The sequence below is a fragment of the Manihot esculenta genome, chromosome 16, assembly GCF_001659605.2.
Source record: "Manihot esculenta cultivar AM560-2 chromosome 16, M.esculenta_v8, whole genome shotgun sequence".
Taxonomy (NCBI): Eukaryota; Viridiplantae; Streptophyta; class Magnoliopsida; order Malpighiales; family Euphorbiaceae; genus Manihot; species Manihot esculenta.
The window spans coordinates 33,301,357-33,316,008 of NC_035176.2; positions in this window are offsets into that span (position 1 = coordinate 33,301,357).

Sequence of the window (14,652 nt, forward strand, 5' to 3'; positions counted from 1 at the left end):
TCTGGCATTATTGTATGTCCTGTGTGAGCTCCTTTGGGGCCGGGCATTTACCTTGGATGAGTCCTGTGAGAGCCCTTATAGGGTCGGGCACCATGAGTAGTGAGTGAAAGACCTGTGTGAGCTCCTTTGGGAGCCGGGCACTGACAGAGGGAGTTTTGGGATCATGTCCAATCCGAGATGTGAAATGTTTGTGCAGTGATGCATCATATGATAGCATGTTTTAAATGTTTTTATGGTTTCCGCTCACTGGGCTTTAGCAGCTCATCCCTCTCCCTAACCCCATTTTTCAGGGCCTCAGAGAAGAGAAAGAGAAAGAAAAAGCAAGGGTAAACGCATATGTACTAGTATAGAATAGTGGACATGATAATGATGTACAGTACAGAGTTTATGTAATGTATAGAAATGATGTAAAAGCAAGTTATATAGAGTATTAGAGTATTGTGCTTGACCCTAGTGTATGTTTATCCCTTTGCACATGATCATTGTATGTTTGAGATAATGTATGATGAGCTAGGCTTGGTGCATGGTAGTATTTCTATCTCTGTAGTTACTGTATGGTACCATAGCAGGTATCACTCTTCGAGTGCATACAGACAGAGCATGCATAGTCCAGGCTTAGTTGATGAGAAAAGTTTCAAGAAAAGAAAAGATAGTCAAGCAAAGAAAGAAAAAAGAAAATAATAGAGAAGAGTAAGTAACAGTTTTAAGTTTAAGTGTGATCATGTATGGGATTTATCAGGTACACAGAGTTTACAGGTGGCTTACTACGGGTCCCGGCGGCCTTAAGCCGATCTGGATCCTAGTGCCGGTGATGGTCCGGTAAGCGGGCTGTTACAGATTGGTATCAGAGCATAGGGCCTCTAGAGTACGGTGTGCTGAGCTAAGATGCTCAGGGATTAGAGAGATCTCACATCGGAAAGAGGTTGTCGTAGAGGGCAAGCACAATAAGATAAGATCATGTCCACTAGGATAGGATGTTGAGTCCTGTCTTGATGATGTGTATGCCATGTTTATATGCATGTGCATTTTATGATATGTTGTGGATGTATATGGGTAGATCCTCTAGCCCTCAGTATGCATGAGATGAGATGTATGAGATAGAGCAGACCAGGTGTGGCTCAGTCGCCACTGGCACAGAGTAAGAGCAGTTCAGGCGAGACTATAGTGCCCCTGGCATAGTTAGACATAATGATGATATGGATATGTAGAGGGCTATTGGTGACCAGTTCATCCATGAGATGAGATGCTTTGCATGTGTATGGGGTTCATGTGTTATCACATGGATCATATCATGATGATATGCCCATATGATGTTATGTTTATGTGGTGCCATGGTTGAGGTGGACTCGTGTGTAACTGCATGGGCCAGGTGCTACTATGGTTTCTGTGTGTGTGCTCTTTTTTCCGCAGGCAGAATGAGAGGTACTCGTTGATCCATGAGATTGACAGGAGTTTCTCTTGAGAGGAAAGGTATAGATACTTTCCCCTTGTTCTGCCAAGAGTGCAATAGTGTAGCATCAGCCGAGAGGGTACATCAAAGGACCTAGGAGGTCTTTGATGCAGTCAGAGGTAGACTGGACCCGAGAGGATGTCAGTTGATGAGCGAGGTTAGCAGAGATAGATGTTCAGAGAAGAGATAGTAGCTAGAGGTTAGTGTGCCAGAGAGGGCACTGAGAGAGTTGCTAGGAGATGCTATGGTCTCGGGTTTTATAACCCCAGGTATAGTGAGAGTGATCTCTCATCTCTAAGTGCAACCCCTAAGAGAAGAGAAGAGTAAGAGTAAGAGTAAAGGAAGAGTAAGAGAAGAGCAAGAAGAGTAAGAAAAGTAAGAGCAGGAAAGGAAGAGAAGAAAAAGAAGAGTAAGTTCAGGAGAGGTTAGAGTCCGGTCTGGGATTAGACCAGTAGTCGAGGCAGAGGAAGGGGGTCAGCCTCTTATCCCTCAGGTTTCCATAGAGAAGGTCCGTCAGCTTCGGCTAGGATCTTCACCCAGGCTCAACAGGAGGCAGTCGCATCAAACACAGTGGTGCCAGGTATGCTCACTCTAGAGTGTTTTGATGGGCATGTTTTTGTGAACCCTATTGTTTTTCTACTCCTGTTGCTGTGAGAGCCAGATAGGATGGGTTTGATGACTTCTAGGCTTAGAGTTAGAGTTACCTCTTTGGGTTAGCCGACCCGAGTATGATCCATCAGAGGCGGGGCATGTAGAGAGTGGATGCCTTCCAGCTGACCTTTTGGTTCTAGATTGGACTGTTAGATGTCATTCTAGTGATGGAGTGGCTAGCTACTCGTAGTGCTACCGGGTCAGTAGAGCCAAGGTAGTTAGGCTCACAGTTTAGGATGGATTAGAGGTAGTCCCTAGGAGGGACAGAGTAGATTGCCTAGAGGTTTGATGTCAGCCCTACAGGCTCAGAGTTTGCTCAGGAGAGGTCGTTAGAGGGTGCTAGCTCCTGTGAGAGAGTTTAGTCGTTGGGTTAGGGAACCAGCCTCTGTGTCTGTTGGAGAGAGTTCTTCGACGATTGCCCAGACGAGCTGTCAGGTTTATCATCTGTCAGGGAGATAGAGTACGGAGTAGGAATGGTGTTTGGATTCAGACCCATTTCTTTCCTTCCCTACAGGATGGCACCTGCAGAGTTGAGAGCGTAGTAGAGAGCCGTTGTGAGACTTGGTAGATAAGGGTTTTATCCGACCTAGTACCTCACCCTGGAGTGTTCCAGAATGGTTATGGGAAACGAAGGATGGATCCTTGCGCCTTGTAGCGACTGAAAGCAGTTGGACAAGGTCACTACCAGGGACAGGTATTCCCATCCAGGATTGACGATCTATTGGATCAGCTAGCAGGAGCTGGTCGTGTTTCCTAGATAGATCTGAGATCCGGGTACTACCTGTAGCGAGTTCAAGTTAGTATTAGTTAGTCGTGAGAAGTCAGAAGAGGAGCAGCTAGTTTAGTACAGATGAAGAGAGAAGGGCAAGGCTCAGAGTGTGCAGCGAAAGCTGTTGCTGTGTAAGAGACGTTGTGGTAGTACTGGAGGTGTCTCCTAGAGAGGGGGAGATCTCCGGAGATCTCACCTGCTTAGCGCAGTTTGAGCAGTAAAGGATCGGGAATTTCTGATGGTTCTCAGTTGTGTTTACTGTGCTTGGGAGACCGAGAGTTTTTACTCCAAGTAGACCTATGTCTCTTTTATGTGTTAATGTTATGCTATGGTTATGTATGTTTGAGATAGAACAAGAACATTCGGGGACGAATGTTTTTGTAAGGGGGGTAGATTGTAATACCCGGCTCGTTCAGACATCGGAATTCTTACCGTCCGGTGGAATTCGAGGTTGTCGGAGCCTTCCCTAAGGGTAAAACAAAGGTTTTTAAGATGTTTTTAAGTGGTTTAATGGTTTTATGTTAGAAAGGATATGAGTTTTGAAGAGAAAAGACTAAGGAGGCAAAATGCAGGTTCGGCCGCCGAAGATAATGTTCGGCCGCCGAAAGTGCCTTAGGTTTGGCTTCCGAACTCCAAGTTAGGCCGCCGAACGTTGCATGGTTTCGCATGCAGGTTAGGCTGCCGAAGGAGGGGCGGTTGACCACCTATAAAGGGCTTCTTGCTCTGGAAAAAGAGGAGGTTTCTCTCTCTTTTGGGCTAAGGTGAGTTCATGCTTTCCTTGGGTTGATTTCATGGTTTCTCTTCAAATCTTTCAAGGTTTTCATGAGTTTTCTCCTTGAATTCAAGAGTTGTGAGCTTGGAGCAAGGAGGTGGAGCTTGGAGACTTTTGGAGCTTGGATCTCCATATCTTCAAGTTTGGGATCACACCAGCCTTTGTTCTTCAAGAGGTATGTGTTGATCCTTATGTTTTCTGATGTGTTAAGCAAGTTTTATGGAGGGAGAAGGGAGTTATGCATGAGTTTTTGCATGAGTTGTGCATGTGAGGGTTTAGGGACCCTTTGTGCCTTTGTATGTTGTTTGAGTTGTTTTTGGGGTTTTGAGCTTGTTCTAAGCCCCTATGTGTTAGTAGAAGTGTTTATGCATGTTGAGTGAGTTTTGGGGGAAGTTGAGTATGAGGTGAGCGAGGTTCTGCCTAACTGGAGAACCCAGCTTCGGCCGCCGAAAGAGGGTTCGGCCGCCGAACGTGATGAGGAGGTGGTTTCGGCTGCCTACCTGCCCCCGAAGGATTAGACTTTCGGCTCTGTTAGGGGGATTCGGCCGCCGAAGGTGCCGCCGAAGGAAGGAGACTTTCGTCTCTGGAGTGTGGTTTGGCCCCCGAACCATGCCCCCGAAAGGGTTCGGCCGCCGAAAGAGGAGATTCGGCCGCCGAAAGTATGTGAGTTTCAGCTCTGTTCAGGACATTCGGCCGCTGAACCTGCCGCCGAAAGTGTCCTGTCCAGCCTTCTTTTGCATGCTTTATGTGATGGTTTTCAGAGGTTCAGAGGGGTTTATAGGGGATTGTTTAAGAGTGATTCTGAGTATGTTTGACACCTCATTCGAGTCCATTTGCTTCAGGATTGGACCCGAGAGATCGAGGAGGTCATCAGTGTTAGAGGTTTCAGAGTCAGTACAGTTCTGCCAGAGGAGCAGAGGTGAGTGGAACAGAACTTTATTTTAAAAGTTAAGAACTGTTTTAGCATGATTCATGCATCATGAATGCCATGTTTATGTAGGATGCTTTGCATTAGTATTCATCAAGTTGATGCATTGCATTATTACTTGTATATGTGGATTGGACCGAGGCGATCTCAATAGCCCATAAGTCTGGCATTATTGTATGTCCTGTGTGAGCTCCTTTGGGGCCGGGCATTTACCTTGGATGAGTCCTGTGAGAGCCCTTATAGGGTCGGGCACCATGAGTAGTGAGTGAAAGACCTGTGTGAGCTCCTTTGGGAGCCGGGCACTGACAGAGGGAGTTTTGGGATCATGTCCAATCCGAGATGTGAAATGTTTGTGCAGTGATGCATCATATGATAGCATGTTTTAAATGTTTTTATGGTTTCCGCTCACTGGGCTTTAGCAGCTCATCCCTCTCCCTAACCCCATTTTTCAGGGCCTCAGAGAAGAGAAAGAGAAAGAAAAAGCAAGGGTAAACGCATATGTACTAGTATAGAATAGTGGACATGATAATGATGTACAGTACAGAGTTTATGTAATGTATAGAAATGATGTAAAAGCAAGTTATATAGAGTATTAGAGTATTGTGCTTGACCCTAGTGTATGTTTATCCCTTTGCACATGATCATTGTATGTTTGAGATAATGTATGATGAGCTAGGCTTGGTGCATGGTAGTATTTCTATCTCTGTAGTTACTGTATGGTACCATAGCAGGTATCACTCTTCGAGTGCATACAGACAGAGCATGCATAGTCCAGGCTTAGTTGATGAGAAAAGTTTCAAGAAAAGAAAAGATAGTCAAGCAAAGAAAGAAAAAAGAAAATAATAGAGAAGAGTAAGTAACAGTTTTAAGTTTAAGTGTGATCATGTATGGGATTTATCAGGTACACAGAGTTTACAGGTGGCTTACTACGGGTCCCGGCGGCCTTAAGCCGATCTGGATCCTAGTGCCGGTGATGGTCCGGTAAGCGGGCTGTTACAATTCTAATATAGATGATAAATTTTCTAAAATTATAATATTTCAAATATCTTGCATTAAAAGAAAACTGGCATTCTCCTTCAACACATTGCTTTATTATTAAATTATTGCTTGAAATAAAATTTTTAATTTTTTAATACCTATTCAATAAATATATATTAGAAAAACAAATCAATAAATTATTACCTATAATTTGAAATGACCAAAAGAATTAAAGTCATTTATCTTCAAAAACTTTTCCCAATACTTTTTTTCAGATAAGTTAAAGTACTCTCATTTAAATTTTAAAATATATTATATATCTAAAATTTAAATTTAAAGCTAATTTAATATTATCCCATATTACCTATTGAGTCTGTCTTTCCTTCCATGTATAACCACCCACCTTAATGACCAAAAGACGGGCCGTAAGAATATTACGAATGATTTCCAATCCCATATGATATGATTCCGTTACCGAGAATTTGTAGATGAGTTGTTATTGCTAAATTTTCTTTATTCTTTTTTCCTGTTTCAACAACTTTACGCTTCATATCATAATGGCAATCCTGTAATTCTGAAAACGAAGGGGGAGTTTTATGGAATTGAACCAGATATTAGAAATTGGGCATCGCTGATGTTGACGATAAGGATAGCGACACGTGGAAAACAATGACAATAAGACATCAATGCTGCCAGAGAACTTAAGGTGGAGAAATTGTATATGATGTGATGTGAATCTAGAGGATTTTCTATAACCTTTAGAGTTAAATAAAAAGATGCAACTCAAGGGATTTTCCAAAAATAAATAAACAAATTAATAAATAAAGATTTTTTTCATTTAAGAAATTATAAACAATTAAAAATAGATAACTGGAAACTACCTATATTTTTTTTGAAGTTTTTTATTTTATTTTTAACAATGTAAAGAGTATTACATTTAACAAGACCTTAAAAAGATGCAATCTAAGAGAAGAACCCATAAGAACATCCATTACAAACTAAACCCACCAAAAGCAACCCAGCCCACAACCTGCAACCAAACTAAAAATCTAACCCAAAACTCATAACCCAGACCAGCCAAATCAGTCACCATAAACCCTTTACACCACATGCCAGAGAACCTTCCACAGCTAACAACAAATCCAACACCGCACCGGATGGCTAGACCACTATAATTTTTCAAGTAATGATACCATGTGGAGAGTGATTACTATTTTTTTTCAAAAAAAAAAAAAAAAAAAAATTAATTGCAAGTTTTTAAAATTCACCATACATGCACGTTTATCAATTATTACCTCGATACGCACAGATCACCCTGGGACTTCCTGTCCACATGTGGAATTGTGTCACATGCCACGAGTACTGCATTATTTTATCCCCTTTTTTTTTTTCAAAGAATGCACTAATTAATAACTGAATATATTAAGATGAATTTAATACATAATGGATTCTGAACATTAAATTTAAATTCTATATATTGTAAATAAATGTAACATATAAAATTAAAGAGGTTGAGATTATTTATAATAATAAAATTAAGATAAATATAAAATTAAAGAGGGGAATATTTTTTGACGTTATATCTTTATTTTCTTCAGTCGTAAGAATCTATCACTTTCGGTTTCATACAGAGCTTCAAAATGTAAACTTTAGCCACCCTGTGTTTAAAAGGAACTGCCGTCTTTTTCATTTACTTTTTGACTAAAAAGCAACTCAAAATCCCATAACTAATAAAATTTTTTATTTTTCATATCAATTTATTTGAAATTAAAATTTTCATAAAAATTTAATTTAACTTAATTATTTTTTTATATGATTATTTTATTTAAAATAAAACATTCAATTCTTTTAATTTAAAAATATTTTATTTTAAAAAAATAAAAATTATGTATAATTTTATAAAAAATAATTTAAATTATTTTCTTACAAAATTAATCATACCAAATTTAGATATATAAATTTACCAAATTATCTGAAGTCATCAAGATAGTACATTTTATCAATAATAATAATAATAATATATATTAAAATAATTTAAATTTATCAAACATAACTATGTACTTTTTAATAATTTCGTCTAACTTTTTAACAATTGTTTGCATAATTGTAGGATGGCCAAAAACTATAAAAATGAGTGCAACCCTACTTACCTTTTTTGTTAGTTTGGAAAGCGGGTGAGAATTCAAGTTAAGGTTATGGATTTTAAAATTCTATTATGGTTTTGTTTAATTTTTTATTACTATTTAATGTGTTTTAGCTGAGTTTATATATTGTATGAGCTTTTTTGTACTTAGACATTAAGCCTCTTAATGCAACTAACCTATTTTTAGAAAAAATATTGATTTATATTACTTTTGCTTTTCCTAAAAACATCCGATTAAAATACAAAATTCAAAAATTATTAAGATTCAATTTATTATAAATTTAATACAAAAAATTATTGTAAAATATAGTTGGCGTATTGTTTGAAAGTTTTCTCGTGTGATTCTTAGACCTCGTACACGAGAGCATGTAATCTAGGAGAACTGCTATTTGGTTTGCTATGGGCAATACTCTTGTCTTGCTACTTGCAAGTACGTATATCGTTGAGAAGATTGATTTCGAAAAGGTCAATTCTATTTGTCATTGGTGAAATCACTAGAATCTGCAAGCACATCAGCCTACTTCTTGGTAAATCAAGCCTAATGTTAGTGACTAGTGATTACTACCCAAAGAGAAAAATGAGGGAAAGAAAGAAAGAAAGAAGGATGGGAGAAGTGGAAGCAAGGGAAAATAGGTAGGAAAAAGAAAAAGAGGAGACATTATTATAAATGCTGGCAAGCAAATATCCATACGTCTTAGCTAATGCATGAAAGTGTATAATACAACGAACCCTTGTGAGGCTAATGAGTACTCTGTCTCAGTGTGTTGGTTCATGCATCATACTGTGATTAATTTTGTCTTTGCTGCTTTATATCAGGATGGTAATGTCATGACGATTCTGAGGAATTGCACATCGCTAGATCAGGAAGATATTAAAATTAGAAGGAGGGAATTTGTTTTTGCCATACTTTTTGGACTGAAGGCTGTAACTCATATGTGCCTGATGCGTCCTTGTTCTGAACTTTTGAAAATACTCAAGTCTCCTGTAGGCACATTAATAATTCATTATCATTATAGAACGTTTAAAATTTTCATAATTGCTGTATTTAAGCTTAGGGATATAGTGCAGATTCTTTTCTTTGTCTTCAGTAGCATGGTAAGATTTTAGAATTGTTCAACAACGTAAATGGTTTATTTAGATGAAGATTTTTTTTCCTGGATAAAATTTAAGTTACTAATTTCTTATCCATTCTAGAGTATATTAATAATAAGCATGGGAGGATATTATTTTTCTGTTGAAGAGAAGAAAAAACTAAGATCACCTGTCTTTTGCCTTCTACACCCTTGTGTGCACAGGTTCACGCACTTGCATTTAAATAGATAAGAACTCACGTAAAGAGATGCAGACATGTACGCAAGTGTTCAGATAAATAACAAAGTGAAGAAGAAGTATTCTTTATTAATGTGAAGACTTCATAATACAAAGAATATCAGTATACATTCAGCTTAAATAAAAGATTAATAACTAAGTTTGCTAGAAAAGTGGAGAAAAATAATGAAAAACCTCACTTGAAAGAGAACGGATCACCCAAAGAATCTCAACCACAAAGACTCATCCAAATAACATTATTTACAAATTACACCTTATCACTCCCGTACTCAAGCCTAAACACAGCATCCTTATCTCTCCTGAGGGGTGGATTCGTCCTTATTACTCCCTGAGTTAATATCCCCCCTCAAACTTTGTCCAGGGTGAAGACATAGTTTGCGTCGAAATTGTGCTAGGCGAGCCTTTGTCATTGACTTTGTAAATATATCAGCTACTTGATAGGCTGAGGGAATATATCTTGTGATCAAAACTCCTTGAGCAACACGCTCTCTAACATAGTGATAGTCAAGAGCTACATGTTTACTGCGTGAATGTAATACTGGATTGACTGTCAAATGTAGTGCACTAATATTATCGCCATATAAGACTGGTGGCTGCCTTGGATAAATTTGTAAATCCTGTAAAAGATATCCAAGCCATGTAAGCTCGGCTGCTGTGTGTGCCATGGAACGATACTCGGCCTCAGTGCTCGAACGCGCAACTGTGTGTTGTTTCTTGGCACACCAGGAAAGGATATTGCTACCAAGAAACGTACAATAGCCTGTAGTTGACCGCCGTGTGGTTGGACAGCCCGCCCAGTCTGCATCTGAAAAGGCACTAAGAACAAGTGAGGTATCTTTTTTAAATAATAAGCCAAAATGAATCGTGCCTTTGAGATATCGTAATATACGGCGGACAATTCTTAAGTGAGACAATGTGGGACTGTGCATGAATTGAGAGACATAGTTGACACTAAACGACAAATCCGGTCGGGTTAGTGTCAAATACTGTAACGAACCCACAAGCCCACGAAAGAAGGTAGGATCTGGGACAGGTGTCGAGTCAGTAACAGCATCATTTCGCTAAACTAGTGGTGTGGGCTGCGGTTTGCAATCCACCATCTGAGCTCTTTCCAAAATCGAATAGGCATAACGGGTTTGATTCAAATGTAACCCGGTGTCTGTTGGTTGAATCTGAATGCCTAGAAAATGATGCAATGGTCCTATGTAATACCCGGCTCGTTCAGGCATCGGAATTCTCACCGTCCGGTGGAAATTCGGGATGTCGGAGTTGCCAGTAAGGGTTTAAGTAAAGGTTTTAAGTAAAAAGGATTTTGAGTTTTGAAGAAAAGGCTAAAGAGGCAAAAGCACAGGTTCGGCCGCCGAAGGTGACATTCGGCCGCCGAAAATGCTAGAGGTTCGGCTTCCGAAAGAAAAGTTTGGCCGCCGAACGTTGCATGGTTTCGCCTGCATGTTTGGCCGCCGAACGTGGTTGACCAGCTCCTCTATAAAAGCCACTTAGGGCGGTGGAAGAGGCAAGTTTTCTTCCTCTTCCCACCCAAGGTGAGCTCATGTCCTCCTTGGCATGATTTCTTAGTCTTTCCAAGTTTTTTCAAAGTTTTAGTAAGCTTTTGACTTGGTTTTGAAGGTTTTGAGCAAAAGGAGTAAGTTTTGGAGTTTGAAGCTTTTGGAAGTGTTTTCTCCACGTTTTGAAGTTGAGGTCACACCAACTCAAGAGGTAAGGGTTGATCTCTATGTTTTATGGTATTTTAAGCATGTTTTATGGAAAGTTTTAAGGGTTTTATGGGTTGGAAGTGTTAGATATGCATGGGTGTGCATGGGAGGGTTTCATGGACCCTTTGTGCACTATATGTTTATGTGTTGATGTTGTTAGAGTTTAAGGGTGTTTTAGGACCCTTTAGGTATGTTTAGAGGTTATATGCAAGTGAAGTGAGTTAGGATGGGTTTGAGGAGATGTGTTGGTGCATGAACTGGGTTCTGGAAGAACTCAGGTTCGGCCGCCGAAGTGAGTTTCGGCCGCCGAATGCCTTGTGGAGGTGGCTTTGGCTGCCGAAGGCTGCTTCCGGAAGGTGGACTTTCGGATCTGTCATGCACATTCGGCCGCCGAAGGTGCCGCCGAAGGTTGAGTTTCGTCTCTGGACGAGACTTTCGGATGCCGAAGGTGCACCCGAAGGAGAGATAATAGGACTTTCGGCCGCCGAAAGTAGAGGTTCGGCCGCCGAAAGTAGGCGAGTTTCGTCTCTGGAAGAGACTTTCGGCCGCCGAAAGTGCCGCCGAAGGTGCTCTGTTTTGCCTTCCTTTGCATGAATTTTCATGCATGTTTATGAGGCATTAGAGGGTTTTGGGAAGATGTATTAGAGTTATGCTAGAGATGTTTGGCACCTCATGAGAGTCCTTTGGATGTAGGATTTGATCAGAGAAGAGGTGTTTAGCCCAATACAGAGTTGGCCCAAGTTAGTAGAGCAAAGGCTTCAGGTGAGTGGGACTAACTATGCATGGTTTAAATAGTGTTTAAAGAGAATAATAGTATGAGCATGAGACACGCATCATGAATGCCATGATATGTTAGGTTGCTTGCATTAGAACCCACGAAGATGTGTTGCATAATTTGATGAGTATGTGGATGAATGTTGAGTGATCCTGTAGCCCTCAATATGGTATGCTATGACATGATATGAGTTAAGTAAAGAGTCAAACATGATACGCATGCGGGCAGGGAGGCCTAATCGCCCCTGTTCTTTTCTGAATGCAGTCAGGAGGCCTAATCGCCCTGACAAAACGGTTATAGGAAAAGGAAAGATAAAATGATTTCAGTAACCAGTCAGGAGGCCTAATCGCCCTGACAAAACGTTTTTAGGAAAAACAAAGATAAAATGATTTCAGTAACCAGTCAGGAGGCCTAATCGCCCTGACAAATGTTTTCAGGAAGTTAGTCAGGAGGCCTAATCGCCCTGACAAATGTTTTCAGGAAGTTAGTCAGGAGGCCTAATCGCCCTGACAAAATGTTTTCAGGAAGTTAGTCAGGAGGCCTAATCGCCCTGACAAAATGTGTTCATGAGCTAGTCAGGAGGCCTAATCGCCCTGACGAAACGTTTTCAGAAATCAGTCAGGAGGCCTAATCGCCCTGACAACTCTGTTTTCAGAAAGTTAAGTACAAAAGAAATTTTACAAGTGAGTCAGTTAGGAAGAGGGCTATAGGTGACAACTTCTTCCTTTATGTGTATTGTTGTGATGTGATGCATAGCATGAGAGCATATGTTTTTATGAACTGTTTCCATGGTTTCCGCTCACTGGGCTTTAGAAGCTCATCCCTCTCCCTTATCCCAGTATTGCAGGGCCAGAGTATGATCAGAGTAAGCTAAGAGAAGAAGGCTAAAGAGCAGAATAATGAGAAGTTATGTCATAGTATGGATTGAGGTGTAAACATGTATATGTTTAGAGAAGTTTTATGTTATGTCAAGTTGTATATGTTTAGCAAGATGATGTAAAGTTCAAGTGATAATATGCTATGTTATGTATGCATGTATAGTATAGTTGTGGACATGATGATGTATGGACATGAGCTATATGAATGTATAGAAAAAGAATGTTGTAAAGATAAAGTAAAGTTAAGAAAAGTTAAAGAGATATGGTTAGAATGTGCTTTGCCTAATGTATAGAGGTATGGTTTGCCTATGGTTGGCTAATCCTGGAATGGTACATGATCAATGAGTTTAAAGAGAAATGTTTTCATGATGCATGAAATGTTTTACAGATGTTTTTTATGGCCAAGCCTAATAAGTATGAGCATGCAGGAGTTAGGCTTGGAAAAATAAAAAAGGAAAGAAAAGTTTCAGTTACAGTCCCTCGGGGTAAGCCTGGGGTGTTTAAAAGTATAAAGTTTTATGAAAAGATTGATCATGTATAGGATTAGACCAGAAGTATAGAAGGAATGTCAGGCTTACTACGGGTCCCGGCGGCCTTAAGCCGATCTGGATCCTAGTGCCGAACAGTTTGGAGCCGTTACAGAAGGGTACCGGTTTCCGGGCTGTTACAGTTGGTATCAGAGCAGAGGGCCTCATAAGTACGGTGTGTTGAGCAAGGTCTCTCACATCGGAAAGAGGTTGTTTTAGTAAGGCAAGCACAATAAGAAAGATGAAGAGAAAGATCATGTCCACTAGGATAGGATAAGGAGTCCTGTCCTGCTTGTTGATGTGTAATGCCATGTTTGATGCATGTGCATTTTAGATGTATTATGAATGTTAACTGATCCCTGATTCCTCAATATGCTATGTTATGATATGAGATGAGTTGAGAGACCAGAAATGGCTTTTGGCACAGTTGGTCATGGCATGTATGCTAGGTTGAGGATTATTGGTGACAGATGCATTCATAATACATATGTTTATAGAAGAGATTACGTGATGCTATGTTTGATTGCATGTGGGCCTACGTGTTTCAGAAAGAGCTGAGATGCAAGGTGATGGTCAATCGGTGGAGTCAGATCCATCTGAATGGGACGGTATGGATACCTTTTCCCCAGAATTGCCAGAGGCAAGAGCAAGTAGAGAGGAGATAGCAAGAGACCTAGAAAGGTCTTATGAGGTTAACAGGGAAGAAATGGTACAGAGGAGGGATGTAGGTCTGCAAGTAAGTATAGATGAAGAAAGGAAGGAAAAGTCAGAAGATGATGCTTGGACCGAGGAGTCCAAGAACTCAAGCACAGGAGAAGTTGATCCCTCCACTCTGAGCACAGCAGCCACAAGAGGTAAAAAGAAGACTAGAGGTTTGAGAAGGTCAAAGAGGAGTAGGTTCTGGCAGAGGCTGAAGGCTAGTCTGGATGCCTCAGGTTCAGGCTCAGGCCCTATAAGATGTAAAAGATGTGGAAGATCACATGGAGGGGTGTGTCTAGCAGGGACAACTGCATGCTACCGATGTGGACAGGAAGGGCACTTTGCACGTGAGTGTCCTACTCGGTTCAACAGGACATGGTCACCACGAATAGTTTCAGGAAGAGTAGCACAGCCAACAGTTCCAGCGATGGATCAAGCTAGTAGTCAAGGTGAAGAGAGAGGTGTACCCCCTTCTTTGGTAGGATTTCCTGGAGAGGATCCATCAGCACCGATCCGGATCTTCACCTGGGCTCAGCAGAAGACTGACACATCAGACATAGCAGGGTCAGGTATGTTCATTTTTGGATACACTGATGTGTTGGTAGTTGTTGTAAGAGTTATAAGAGAGATGTATGAGTAGTACAGTACAGTGAAGCAGCTAGTAGATGACGGTTTATCTGACCTAGTACCTCACCCTGGAGCGTTCCAGTGATGTGCGGGAAAAGCAAGATAAATCAGAGATTCAGGTTCAGGTAGTAAAAGGTTAAAGAGATTAGTACAGAGGAAGAGGAGAGCAAAGAAGAATAAGAGTAAAAGTAGAAAGAAGGAAGGTAGAAGAGAAAAGTAATAGAGAACTAAGAAGGAAGAAGAATAGAAAGATCAGAGTAGCGCAGCGGAAGGTTATGAAAGTCAAGAACAAGGTTGAAGTTTTACGTTTTGCATGTTAGCTTTGCATGTTGCTTTGATTATATGTTACGTGTTGTTTTAACATTCGAGGACGAATGTTTTTTTTAAGGGGGGTAGAATGTAATACCCGGCTCG